The sequence below is a fragment of the Salvelinus fontinalis genome, chromosome 16 (genome assembly GCF_029448725.1).
Source record: "Salvelinus fontinalis isolate EN_2023a chromosome 16, ASM2944872v1, whole genome shotgun sequence".
Lineage (NCBI taxonomy): Eukaryota > Metazoa > Chordata > Actinopteri > Salmoniformes > Salmonidae > Salvelinus > Salvelinus fontinalis.
Window position 1 is genome coordinate 5,883,768 of NC_074680.1, and position 15,619 is coordinate 5,899,386.

The window sequence follows — 15,619 nt, forward strand, 5'->3', positions numbered from 1 at the left end:
CCTGAATGAGACATTAGTTCCACTAAATGCAGGGGGTCTCTAAATAATACCAATTCAACCATTCTTATTTGTTAAAATGCCGTGGTAAATATGTTTTACAGCGGTAAATATGAACATTTTCCAGTGAAACGAACACCCCCACCTCTCTGTCATGGTTTAAACCATTTATTTCTATGGGGCGGTGCTGTCCATCCAGTAGTGCTGAATTTGGGCCTCAGCTGAGCTCCTTTAGGCATACAGTATATTTTGCTTTGTATGCCTAGCTACTTCCTCAAGTTCCACTTAGGTAATCACAACCATAAATTAGCAGCATTATCATCATACTGCAGGCCCGGAACTGATAACCATCATTGACTTTGGCCACATCCTCACTCAAAGCATAGGCCTAACGGTACAGTTCTAGAAAATCTTGTATCTATGCCAATTCAAGCTAGCCCTATGGTATAGCATAGTATGCTTGTGTTAGAAACTCCATCTGATCTGAAATACGACAGCTGCGACATTGGACTGATTCATGTAAATGCCAGAAGTTTGATCTCAAAAATGTATTTTATTATAACTCTGGCCTCTCAAACCAATGTGGACATTCATGCCTCTGGCTGGTTATAGTGCTTTTAGATCTGACAGTTGGCAGAGGTGGAGGTGTCAACCATATTTACAAAGAACAACTTAAATGTTTCTGTATCTCTCACTACCTCTCTCCCTAAGCAATTAGAATGTAGTCCTAAATGTGGGCCTTGGTAATAATGCCCAATTTACACTAGTGGGAATTTATCGCCCTCTGTCTGTGCTATTAGCCAACTCTCTGACTTGCGAACTAACTATGCTAAATCTGAATTATTAATTTTGGGTGATCTTAATCTGGATTGGTTGATGCTCATTTCTGATATGCTGAAAGATATCTGCATTGAGCAAAATTTTACTCAGCTGATAACTGAGCCAACTCTGCCAAACTGTAAACACCCCGCAAAAATCGACTATTTTAGGTATTATTTTGACTAACGCCCCTCATAAGTCTTTCCCTGATTAGAAAAGCAAAACTGACATACAGTACTTCTTGAACTGTGTATCTGAGAAATGTGGGAATCCTTCTGGAAGGTAGTAAAATCTCTTGAAAAAAAACTCCATCCCCTCATTACACCAGCAGGTTATGACAGCCTCTGGTCACATAACAGCTAGGATGGACATTTATGGTGCTTTTAATAACCACTTTGCCTCAGCTTCTTAAAACTCTAATTCCAGCAGAGGGAGTCTTTCACTCACTTTGAGCCAGGTTGCAGAGAATGATACACATTCCTCATTTTTCATTTCAACCATTTGATGTCTATGATGTACTAAGTGCCTTATTGAAGATTGATGTAAAAATACTTTTACAAAACTAACTGGGGCTGACTCACTTGATCCTCTTTTGCTGCAGCTTTTTGCCCCACTTATTGCAGAATCATTAACCTATATTTTGTCTTCACAAATATTTCTGGGGTTATTCCTAAAATATGGAAAAAGGCACAAGTCCACCCCCTACACAAAGGCGGAGATCCTTCTGACTTGGATAACTACCGTCCAATTGTTTAATAAAAACAAATCTAACAGACAGGACACTATGTGCTTACTGACGGTATCAAATCTAGTTTCCTCAATATTAAGAAAGGCTTGCCGCAGGGGTCGTTATTGGTCTCTACGTGGATGATACAGTTATCTACTCCTGTGCCCCTTCAGTACAGCAGGCCATTCATGAACTTCAGCATGGTTTTGACTCAATTCAAACAAATTGCTTACTGATTTTAAACTAGGGCTAAATGCTAATAAAACCACGTTTATGTTGTTCTCTAGGTCTCGTAATATTGACCACGAGGACCTTTGTATTTGCACATTAAAGAGAGCCCAAGTTGAGCAAGTTCCCATTTTAACTACTTACGTATTTGGAATTACGATCAGCTCTATTTTAAATCACAGTGACAAGAAAGTTGAGAATTAAGATTGGTTTATTTTCTAGAAATAAATTCTGTCTCACTTTGGAAAGTTGAAGGAAGATTGCTCAAGCAACGCTTCTCACAGTACTTCATTATGGTGATATAATCTACATGCATGTGGCAGCCTCTGCTTTAAACCCTTTAGGTTCAGCACTGCATTTTACCACTGCGGACAATTCTAACACACATCAGTGCATTTTGTATAGTTCTGTTAGCTGGGAGTCTTTGACCACCAGAAAGCCCCAGCATTGGCAACTTTTTGTATATAAAGTGATTCTTCAGAGACTCCCCCACTACCTCAGCTCACGTATTAACTGGAGATCCAGCAATTGTCAGACCCGCTTTCTGGACTGGGTGGTTTTGGTGGTCCCGCGGGTATCCACTGAGCTGGGGTGAAATGCTTTCAGATTTTATGCCCCCAGCTCATGGAATAGCCTTCAGACCACCGTGAAATTAGACTCGCTTGTCTACATTGGACAGTTTAGATTGAGTTTAAGGGAAGTGCCTGCCAGCAACGTTCCAGAAATAGAGATGTATGAAGATCGCAACGTTGTATCTGTCCCATTATGGCGTCTAACTTCATCCCCAGGCTTGAACTACTGGCGCATAGAGACGGTAACAGTTTGCAACTGTTTGGGACTCGGAAAGATACACATGGAACAGGGTGCCTCTATACTAGACTGAGTGACATGATAATCAATTCAAATTCTGAGCGTGGCTCCAAATCAAGGGGGAAAAGGGTTTTATTTTTTAGATGTATTGGCTGATCCAATAAAAACATCCTCTTCGGGGGACAAAAGTAACTTTTTTTACATGATTGTTTTTACAGCTTTCTTGTTACACATACTGCACATTTTACACACAATTTACATACAGTGCCTTCCGAAAGTTCAGACCCCTTCACTTTTTCCACATTATGTTACAGCCTTATTCTAAAATGTATTAAAAAGGGTTTTTTCCTCATCAATCTACACACAATACCCCATAATGACAAAGAAAAAACATGTTTTTAGAAAGTTTCTCTAATTGATAAAAAAATAAATAAATGAAACATCACATTTACATAAGTATTCAGACTCTTTACTCCGTACTTTGTTGAAGCATCTTTGGCAGCGATTACAGCATTGAGTCTTTTTGGGTATGACCCTACAAGCTCAGCACACCTGTATTTTGGGAGTTTCTCCCATTCTTCTCTGCAGATCCTCTTAAGCTCTGTCAGGTTGGATGGGGAGTGTTGATGCACAGATATTCTCAGGTCTCTCCAGAGATGTTGAATCAGGTTCAAGTCCGGGATCTGGTTGGGCCACTCAAGGACATTCGGAGACTTGTCCCAAATCCACTCCTGCGTTGTCTTGGCTGTTTGCTTAGGGTTGTTGTCCTCTTGGAAGGTGAACTTTCGCCCCTGTCTGAGATCCTGAGCACTCTGGAGCAGGTTTTCATCAAGGATCTCATTGTACTTTGCTCCGATCATCTTTCCCTCGATCCTGACTAGTCTCCCAGTCCCTGCCGCTGAAAAACATCCCACAGCATGACACTGCCACCACCATGCTTCACCGCAGGGATGGTGACAGGTTTTGTCCCGACCTGACGCTTGGCAAGAGGCCAAAGAGTTCAATCTTGGTTTCATCAGACCAGAGAATCTTGTTTCTCATGGTCTGAATCATTTAGGTGCCTATTGGCAAACTCCAAGTGGGCTGTCATATGCCTTTTACTGAGGAGTGGCTTCCGTCTGGCCACTCCACCACCAAGGCCTCATTGGTGGAGTGCTACAGAGATGGTTGTCCTTCTGGAAGGTTCTCCAATCTCCACAGAGGAACTCTAGAGCTCTGTCTGACCATCGGGTTCTTGGTCACCTCCCTCACCAAGGCCCTTCTACCCAGATTGCTCAGTTTGGCAGGGAGGCCAGCTCTAGGAAGAGTCTTGGTGGTTCCAAACTTCTTCCAGGTAGACGGAGCGACCTTCTGGTCAGACTTCAGATGCGCACACACCACCCACTGCTTCCGAGTATATTACTCTCTAATGTCCAGTCTCTAGATAACAAGATAGACTAAAATAAGCGTTGCTTTGCAGAGAAACATCAGCTCTTGTAACATACTCTTTTTCACAGAAACATGGCTCTCTGGGGATACGGTGTTGGAGTTGGTACAGCCACCGGAATTCTTTGTGCGTAGCGCCGGCAGAATAAATATCTCTACGGGAAGAAGAAGGGCGGGGGTGCATGTTTCATGATTAACGACTTGTGGTGTAATTTTAACAACATACAGGAACTCAAGTGCTTTTGTTCACCTGACCTAGAATTCCTCACAATCAAATGCCAACCGTAATATCTCCCAAGAGAATTCTCGTCGGTTATTGTGACAGCCATGTATATCCCCGCTCAAGCCGATACCACGACGGCCCTCAAGGAACTTCAATGGACTCTATTCAAACTGGAAACCATGTATCCTGAGGCTGCATTTATTGTAGCTGGGGATTTTAACAATGCAAATTTGAGAACAAGGCTACCTAAATTCTATCAGCATATTGATTGTAGTACCCGGGCTGGCAAAACACTGGATCACTGCTACTCTAACTTCCACGATGCATACAAGGCCCTCCCCCGCCCTCCTTTCAGCAAATCTGACCACGACTCCATTTTGCTTCTCCCCTCCAAAAGGCAGAAACTCAAACAGGATGTACCAATGACAAAGACTATTCAATGCTGGTCTGACCAATCGGAAACCACGCCTCAAGATCGTTTTGATCACTCGACTTGGACATGTTCCAGGTAGCCTCAAAGAATAATATCGATTTATACACTGATTCGGTGAGTGAGTTTATAAGGAAGTGCATAGGAGATGTTGTACACCAGCCAAACCTGAGTAAGACATTTAAACGTGTTAACCCTCGCAAGGCTGCCAGCCCAGACAGCATCCCTAACCGCAACCTCAGGAGCATGCGCAGACCAGCTTGGTGGTGTGTTTACGGACATATTCAATCCCTCCCTATCCCAGTCTGCTGTCCCCACATGCTTCAAGATGGCCATAATTGTTCCTGTACCCAAGAAGGCAAAGGTAACTGACCTAAATGACTATCTCCCCGTAGCACTCACTTATGTCATCATGAAGTGCTTTGAGAGACTAGTCAAGGATCATATCACCTACACCTTACCTGTCACCTTAGACCCACTTCAATTTGCATTCCCGCCCCAATAGGTCCACAGACGATGCAATTGCCATTCCACTGCACACTAACCTATCCCATCTGGACAAGAGGAATAACTATGTAAAAATGCTGTTCATTGACTACAGCTTAGCATTCAACACCATTGTACCCTCCAACATCTCCACTTCGCTGATCCTCAACACTGGGGCCCCACAAGGGTGCGTGCTCAGCCCCCTCCTGTACTCCCTGTACACCCATGACTGCGTGATAATGAACGTCTCCAACTCGATCATCAAGTTTGCAGACGACACAACAGTAGTAGGCTTGTTCACCAACAACGAGACAGCCTATAGGGAGGAGATGAGAGCACTCGGATTGTGGTTTCAGGAAAACAACCTCTCACTCAATCAACAAAACAAAGGAGATTATCGTGGACTTCAGGAAACAGCAGAGGGAGCACCCCCTTATCCACATTGGCGGGACAGCAGTGGAGAAGGTGGAAAGTTTTAAGTTCCTCTGCGTACACATCACGGACAAACTGAAATGGTCCACCCACACAGACAGTGAGGTGAAGGCGCAACAGCACCTCTTCAACCTCAGGAGGCTCAAGAAATTTGGCTTGTTGCCTAAAACCCTAAAACTTTTACAGATGCACAATTGAGAGTATCCTGTTGGGCTGTATCACCACCTCATTTACATTACATTACATTTAAGTCATTTAGCAGACGTTCTTATCCAGAGCGACTTACAAATTGGTGCATTCACCTTATGATATCCAGTGGAACAACCACTTTACAATAGTGCATCTAACTCTTTTAAGGGGGGGGGGGGGGGGGGTTAGAAGGATTACTTTATCCTATCCTAGGTATTCCTTAAAGAGGTGGGGTTTCAGGTGTCTCCGGAAGGTGGTGATTGACTCCGCTGACCTGGCGTCGTGAGGGAGTTTGTTCCACCATTGGGGTGCCAGAGCAGCGAACAGTTTTGACTGGGCTGAGCGGGAACTGTACTTCCTCAGAGGTAGGGAGGCGAGCAGGCCAGAGGTGGATGAACGCAGTGCCCTTGTTTGGGTGTAGGGCCTGATCAGAGCCTGAAGGTACGGAGGTGCCGTTCCCCTCACAGCTCCGTAGGCAAGCACCATGGTCTTGTAGCGGATGCGAGCTTCAACTGGAAGCCAGTGGAGAGAGCGGAGGAGCGGGGTGACGTGAGAGAACTTAGGAAAGTTGAACACCAGACGGGCTGCGGCGTTCTGGATGAGTTGTAGGGGTTTAATGGCACAGGCAGGGAGCCCAGCCAACAGCGAGTTGCAGTAATCCAGACGGGAGATGACAAGTGCCTGGATTAGGACCTGCGCCACTTCCTGCGTGAGGCAGGGTCGTACTCTGCGAATGTTGTAGAGCATGAACCTACAGGAACGGGTCACCGACTTGATGTTAGTTGAGAACGACAGGGTGTTGTCCAGGATCACGCCAAGGTTCTTAGCACTCTGGGAGGAGAACACAATGGAGTTGTCAACCGTGATGGCGAGATCATGGAACGGGCAGTCCTTCCCCGGGAGGAAGAGCAGCTCCGTCTTGCCGAGGTTCAGCTTGAGGTGGTGATCCGTCATCCACACTGATATGTCTGCCAGACATGCAGAGATGCGATTCACCACCTGGTTATCAGAGGGGGGAAAGGAGAAGATTAATTGTGTGTCGTCTGCATAGCAATGATAGGAGAGACCATGTGAGGATATGACAGAGCCAAGTGACTTGGTGTATAGCGAGAATAGGAGAGGGCCTAGAACAGAGCCCTGGGGGACACCAGTGGTGAGAGCACGTGGTGCGGAGACAGATTCTCGCCACGCCACCTGGTAGGAGCGACCTGTCAGGTAGGACGCAATCCAAGCGTGGGCCGCGCCGGAGATGCCCAGCTCGGAGAGGGTGGAGAGGAGGATCTGATGGTTCACAGTATCAAAGGCAGCCGATAGGTCTAGAAGGATGAGAGCAGAGGAGAGAGAGTTAGCTTTAGCAGTGCGGAGCGCCTCCGTGACACAGAGAAGAGCAGTCTCAGTTGAATGACTAGTCTTGAAACCTCGTACGGGAACTGCACTGCCCATAACCGCAGGGCTCTCCAGAGGGTGGTGTGGTCTGCACAACGCAACTACCTGCGGGACACCTACAGCACCCGGTGTCACAGGAAGGCCAAAAAGATCATCAAGGACAACAACCACCCGAGCCACTGCCTGTTCACCCCACTACCATCCAGAAGGCGAGGTCAGTACAGGTGCATCAAACCTGTGACCGAGAGACTGAAAAATTGCTTCTATCTCAAGGCCATCAGACTGTTAAACAGCCACCACTAACCAGAGGCTGCTGCCTACATACAGACTTGAAATCACTGTTAAACAGCCACCACTAACAAATGGATCACTAGTCACTTTATTAATGCCACTTTAATAATTATGTTTACATATCTTGCATTATTCATCCCATATGTATATACTGTATTTTATACCATATATTGCATCTTGCCTATGCCGCTCGGTCATTGCTCATCCATATATTTACTTTTGTTTGATGTAATGTACCCTCTTCAAAATATTTCTGCCTAGCCCTGAATAGAAAGAAATCCACTTTGAGTGAGAAGGGTATTGCATTCTTATTTCAACTGTGTCAGATGCCTAAGATTAATGCTAGACATATTCTGTTTGAAACCTGATTATGCCACATGTATCTGTTTCTCAAATTCCAGTTGTTTGGCAGCACCCTCCTTTTTGTGTGAGGCATGCTGGATTATGTGGCCCCTAGGGAAAGCCTTTAGAGCCTCCCACATCACCCCAGGTGATGGGCGGAGGGCAGATTCATCTCTTTATACAAGTCAATTTGAGCTTTAAAAAAAACCTGCAGTCAACATCCAAAAGATACTAGAACTACAATTAAGCCTCCACCCATGAGATTTACTTAAGGGTACTAAGCAGAGATTCATATCAGCATGATCAGATACCAGAATATTCCCAATTGTGCATGAGAGGCTGGAGGAGAGGAGACGGCCAGAAATGAAGAAAGAGTCAACCCTGGAATAAACATGATGCTGGGGAGGAGAAAAATGTATAGTCTCTTGTTGTAGGACTGAACATTCTCCACAGATCAACCAAACCTAGGGCCTTACAGAGGCTAATACCCCAACTGACCTACGTTGGCGGGAGGAAGATGAGCTACTGCGGTCCAGAATGGGATCAAGAACCTGATTAACGTCTTCTCCCATTAGAATTGGATAATAACCCATCCCAGCCAGCCTGCGTTCTAGGTCCCCCAAAAAGATGGATCGTCTATTATTTGGGCATATACACTGAGTGTACAAAACATTAGGAACACCTGCTCTTTCCATGACATACACTGACCAGGTGAATCCAAGTGAAAGCTATGATCCCTTATTGATGCCACCTGTTAAGTCCACAACAACCAGTGTAGATGAAGGAGAGGAGATGGCTTAAAAATCCTTCTTTAACCTTTGAGACAATTGAGACAGGGATTGTGTATCATTCAGAGGGTGAATGGGCAAGACACTGGCTGTAACGCAGCTGGGTTTTTCATGCTCAACAGTTTCCAGTGTGTATCAAGAATGTTCCACCACCCAAAAGGAGATCCCGCCAACTTGACACAACTGTGGGAAGCATTGGAGTCAACATGGGCCAGCATCCCTGTGAAATGCTTTCGACACCTTGTAGAGTCCATGCCCCGACGAATTGAGGCTGTTCTGAGGGCAGAGGGGGGTGCAACTCAACATTAGGAAGGTGTTCCTAATGTTTTGTAAACTCAGTTGTCTTTAGAGTTATGCAGAGTTGGTAGTCTTATTCAAAAGTATTTACACCTGTAATTGTTGCCAAAGGTGTTTTCACCAACTATTAACGTTGGGGTGTGAAGACATACGCAATCAAGACATCTTCATTGTAAAACAAAATATATGAATTTAGAAAATGTTCTATACTTATTCTTTGACTTTGAAAATGTGAGGCAGGTTGGGTAGATCCGGTGGAAACAAACCTAATTTAATCCCTTTTTAGATTTCATTTTAGGGAAGCAAGGGGTGCACAGACTTTCACTAGGCACTGTATTTCTCAACATAAATCACTTAACATACATTGCCTTGCAAAACCATTCACCCCCTTGGCGTTTTTTCCTATTTTATTTCATTACAACCTGTAATTTAAATGGATTTTTATTTGGATTTCATGTAATGGACATACGCAAAATAGTCCAAATTGGTTAAGTGAAATGAAAAAAAAAAACTTGTTTAAAAAATAAAAATAAACAGAAAAGTGGTGCATGCATATATATTTACCCCCTATGCTGGTGCAACCAATTACCTTCAGAAGTCACATAATTAGATTGCACACAGGTGGACTTTATTTAACTAAGTGTCACATGATCTCAGTATATATACACACCTATTCTGAAAGGCCCCAGAGTCTGCAACACAACTAAGCAAGGGGCACCACCAAGCAACGGCACTATGAAGACCAAGGAGCTCTCCAAACAGGTCAGGGACAAAGTTGTGGAGAAGTACAGATCAGGGTTGTGCTATAAAAAATATCAGAAACTTTCAACATCCCACGGTGCACCATTAAATCCATTATTAAATAATGGAAAGAATATAGCACCACAACAAACCTGCCAAGAGAGGGCCGCCCACCAAAACTCACAGACCATAGGAGGGTATTAATCAGAGGGGCAACAAAGAGACCAAAGATAACCCTGAAGGAGCTGCAAATCTCCACAGCGGAGATTGCAGTATCTGTCCAAAGGACCACAAGCCGTACACTCCACAGAGCTGGGCTTTACGGATGAGTGTACATGAAAAAAGCCATTGCTTAAAGAAGAAAATAAGGAAACACGTTTGGTGTTTGCCAAAAGGCATGTGGGAGACTCCCCAAATATATGGAAGAAGGTACTCTGGTCAGATGAGACTAAAATGTAGCTTTTTGGCCATCAAGGAAAACGCAAAACCAACACCTCATCCCCCCGAGAACCCTATCCCCACAGTGAAGCATTGTGGTGGCAGCATCATGCTGTAGGGATGTTTTTCATCGGCAGGGACTGGCAAACTGATCAGAATTGAAGGAATGATGGATGGTACTAAATACAGGGAAATTCTTGAGGGAAACCTGTTTCAGTCTTCCAGAGATTTGAGACTGGGACGGAGGTTCACCTTCCAGCAGATCAATGACCCGAAGCATACTGCTAAAGCAACACTCAAGTGGTTTAAGGGGAAACATTTAAAGGTATTGGAATGGCCTAGTCAAAGCCCAGACCTCAAGCCAATTGAGAATCTGTGGTATAACTTAAAGATTGCTGTACACCAGTGGAACCCATCCAACTTGAAGGAGCTGGAGCAGTTTTGCCTTGAAGAATGGGCAAAAATGCCAGTGGCTAGATATGCCAAGCTTATAGAGACATACCCCAAGAGACATGCAGCTGTAAATGCTGCAAAAGGTGGCTCTACAAAGTATTGACTTTGGGGGGGGTGAATAGTTATGCACGCTCAAGTTCTGTTTTTTTCTTGTTTTTCACAATAAAACATATTTTGCATCTTCAAAGTGGTAGGCATGTTGTGTTGTCTAGTTGAGGCCTACTCACAGCAAATATGTTAATGGGAACAACATGGACATCTATAAATTGTCAGTTCTTCCATGTGGAGTGAAGTCCACGGGATTCCTTCTTCCAGCCACTTATATTTTATGACGAGAGACAATTTCCACAACTTCCGTTTAAGAACTAAACGGATTCAAACCTTGATTTTCAAGCAGATTTAAGTCAGGACTGAGAATGGACCCCTTAGGAACACTCATCACTTCCTAGTTCTGGTGTGTCTTTGGCATTACAATGCGTGTACAGTCTGGACAAGACTCAGTTTGTTTATGCAATATTCGCCCAGAAATTGATCGAGCTTTAATTGGTTCTGTTTTATTTTCTTCTGGTGGTTGCAACCTCTTTTTGTTTGAATTTGAAAATACAACAGTTGTAATGGAAGGGGGCAGCACTCAGATCCTGTGTGTGAGTGTTTGAGTGAGAAAGACACAGAGGCTAATCAACCATTAAAAGCGGCGCCCCCTTCACTAACGACACATCATACCGACAACATCAAAGAGCCTTTCCAGACTATGAATTCGGTGTCAGCCAGACTAATTGCCACCTACTACACTGAAAACCTGACCATGTTGTATGCAATACCAGAAGTTTCAACTAGATGACACCATTCTCACAAAAGATAGAGGTGCAGTGTTACTGACACACCAACTGTCAATGCTTCAACAATAGATAATGTGTAAGAATCAAATAATAACAGTTTCTATTTAATTGTGAATCTCCACTGAAGATGTGTCCTAGCCAATAAAGGGCGGTAGACTTTGTTTTGTGCTGTATACATGGGATGAATACTTTGTGTGGGCTGCTCCTCTATGTGCATTTGAGCACCTACCCTACATTTTAATCTCGTTCTTTTTCGAGAACATAATTGACATTCCCCTTACATGTTTCAATTGTTTATATGAATAGAAAGTATTGAAATTGAGGCGTGAGAGAAATACATATTTGGTTGTGTTACCTATTAACCCAAACCCTAGCAACCTTGCTATGTACATTACCAGTGGCATGGCCTTGGTCTCAAGTCAGAGCAGGTCCACTGGGAGACACAGGTGCCGTGCCGTGGAGGTGGAAACACAAAGTCTGAGCCTTTTTGGTAAAACAACGGGATAAGTCTCAGGTGGAAATTTGCCATTAGCTGTAGCAAGTGAGTGGTAGTGTGTTGGTGAGAATAATTTCACCAAATACAGTCAAACTCCAAAATCACAGTACAACTCCTTTATCAGAGTCATCGGTCTGCATTCATGAATCATTGACAACCTCCTGAGGCTAGTTTGTAGCAGATTCTATAGCCGTGTATTCTTTACGCCTGTAGGCTATTTGCCACTGATAAATTAGGCCAATAAGTGAAAATATACATCTATAGGTGGAGCATTATTGGATGAACTGAGGACACATTTACATTATAACATGGAACAAGTCGACAAAGTTTACAGCATGTGAAACACAATATATTATTTAGCATTTGTAACCACAGTGAGGTTAGTATTTGGAGGAATGTAAGTAATTAATGCATTAGTGTTCCTGCTTCACCCACTAGGAGTGTCTCTTTGTATAGTATTTCTCTGGTTGTTTAATGGATATTTAAGTGACACAAACATCAGCACGGGTCATCGTTAAACTTGATTATTGGTTACAGAATAGGCTACAAGAGGACCACAATGACTTCTTGAGCATAATAAGTCAAGAGGAAACAAGTCTTCTGACATTTTTGTGTACAGTAATATTTGTATATGTTGACTGGTGTAACATTTTTGATGTATTTTAAATTGTCAAATCAAATTCAAAACCCTGATTGGTCAGCTGACTTTGAATTAAAGTTGATATGGAGAGGGGAGGCTAAAAGGTACTCACTGGGATATAGTAGGTGGTGGTGATATTTTTAGTTTTTTACAACTTCTTTAACAGACCCATTCCTCCCATGGAGGTTCAAACGGGTGCTTTCCCTGCCCTATGCTTACCCCATGTATATTTATTTTATATCACTGAATCTACAGAAAGACTCAGCAAAAACATGTAGCCCTGAACAGTAGCAGTATGACAGAACAAGTGTTATTGCCTTCCCTTGTTTGTTAGGGCTTGTTGTCACATAGTTCATAAAAAACATTTTTTAAATGCCTCGGTTACATTTTTCCAGCACCATTGTTAGATTATCTCCACTTGCAGACTGCCCGTCCCAAATGCTTTCAATTCACAGTCAATTATTGTCTCAAATCGTTTTTGAAGGCTTCTCTTGTCATTTCCATGTAGGCTATCAATGAATTACACAATTGCTCTTAATTCAGACTTCAGGCTGTTTGTAGTGACTTGTATAGCAGCCCATTAACGCCAAAGTCACTAGCTATGTTTCCATTAACTTAGGTAGCCCAGTGGTTAGAGCGTTGGGCCAGTAACCGAAAGGATCGAATCTGCAAGCTGACAATGTAAATATCTGTTGTTCTGCCCCTGCACAAGGCAGTTAACCCACTGTTCCCCGGTAGCCCGCCATTGTAAATAAGAATTTGTTCTTAACTGACTTGCCTAGTTAAATAAAAATTTAATAAAAACTTTTCCAGTGATTTCTTGTGGACATTTAACAAGTTTGCTTAGAAAATAGATGTGACAATTGCCTGCTACGGTGCGTTTGTGTCGATAAAAACAGCTTGACGTAATGACGTCACAACTATAAAAAAAAAAACTTTTTTGCAAAAACCTAGTGTTGAATAAAAATTAAGTGGTTGAAGTGTTTACATTATCCGTAGCAAATCTGAAATAATTGGATGGTGAAACAACCAGAAAGCAAGGCCAAGCACTTCAGGCATTCTTGAAAGACAAGACAATCCTTCTCCTGCAATGAAACATTATTTGTGACCCGATTCAGGAAACTAGGCGTATGTCGCAAGTCAGGACTTCACAGGAGCGCCGTTTGAACGTAAACATTAATTTTTAACAAAATGCGTTTGTTTTGGTCAGAAATGCCTTGTCAAACATGTGAACTTTCATGTGCCTTAATAACAAACTTGTATACCATCTGCAAATACAATTGTTAAATTACGAGCCTAGTTGGTTAAGCCACAGAAAAAGTGAGCAACCTTCCCGCTAGCCATGATTGGCTGAGATAATGAGTGGGCTGGACATGCCGAGAGATGAGTTTGGATTGGTCTACCACAAAGCACGCGTCTGTCTATTGGAGCTGGTCAGTATGTTTAGGTAATCGTGTCGAACGCAGCTTTAACATTTTTTTTTATTGCGTAGTAAAACTGCATAAACCTAATGTTGAGTTAAAGTGTACAGTTAGCTGGCTGGCTCGCTAGCTAACGCTATGTGTATGCTCTCCACTTTCTGGAGGACCGAGTTTTGAAATCAGTGGAATTCGAGTATTATAGCTAAGGAGATGGAGAAAACATCAGTCTGGATTACATCGTCAAACTAAGGCAACCATGCATGGCATCAGACAGGAGACACGTCCAACTATGATGTATACTACTGGTAAGATTTTCAGATATTACACGTTTCTGATTTTGACAGGAAGTGGTTTCATTACAAGTGTACTGTTAGCTCGCTAACGTTAGCTGGCTGGGTCGTGAGCTAACGTTATATGTATGAGCTTATTCTTCGTATCTCAGACACATTTGCGTGACTAGTTAGTTATAGCCATATAACCTGGTTGGTTAGCTACCTGCAGATTCACGCAGGGTAGTAACGTCATGAGTTATTATTATGATTATGGTCCATTGTTTAGCTAGCTAACTAGCTACATGTCTTAACAAAAGACTCCACTCTAATTTTGACAAAGTATTTTAATTTCAAGTGTACTGTTAGCGAGCTAACGTTAGCTGGCTGTCTCGCTAATTAACGTTAACGTAAACTCACCCCATTCCGTACAAATGTGTGCAACCGCAACATTCAAACGAGGCTACAAAGAAAACTAATGGGACTGTAGCGACTGTGTTGACTTCAAAATCGGGGGTGTGAACTAGGTTTCTATTCAAGCGTTGATCAACATGGTAATGGCTCTATAGTATTGGAGAAAAGTTATAAAAAATTTGACCCTCCGTTACATCGTGACGTGTCATGCCGTAACGTACAGCACGCATAAAGCAACTATTTCTGTCTTACAATCTCTCTCCACCAGGTGTAGCACTTCTCTCATCCTTTAAAAACAATAAATGGACAGTGATGGGGGTAAAGGGGGGGATACCTAGTCATTTTTTGCATCATCATTGTATGCAATCATCATTCTCAAAGCCTCTGTTGACTTCTAAGATCACTTTAGCACCGCCCTAAAAACCCGATTCAAATTCGACACAAACCTTCAAATAGGTATGTAATGACACATTATATAAACTCTTTATAGTGTTTTATTTACATTTTAGAGGCGATAAGGTGATAAGTTGGGACAGATCGAGTGAAAAAAAGCAATTTTCCAACACGACATCTCGCCTCGCTATCACGTATTAGATTCGCTTCCCCACCCGACATTTTTAAAAAGACCCGACGGGGCTCATTGCCTTCTTGAGTCATGTAGAAACGGGCAGCGTGGGGGTCATGTAATTGATTCTGTTGGAAAGGGGAGAAATTGTGCTTTACAATGGTATTGACATTACAGTTGATTTGGAAGTATTACATTTTTGGGGCGCTAAAATAAGGTCAATTGTACGGACCAAGGTGATGTAAAAAAGTTTACGTTACATCATGCGTTGGGATTCATTGTTTACCTAGTTAGCTACATTTCTTAACAAAAGACTCTTGTCTTAGTGTGCCAGAGCGCAGAATAACTGATGCATTTCTGAACGCTCAACACCTGTTGAAGATGTCTGGTGTCAGTAAGCGTTGGCAACAAAGCGTAATTCAATTGCTGCCAGCAGCACAGTTAGTCACCAATGCTCTGGATAACATGAAAAA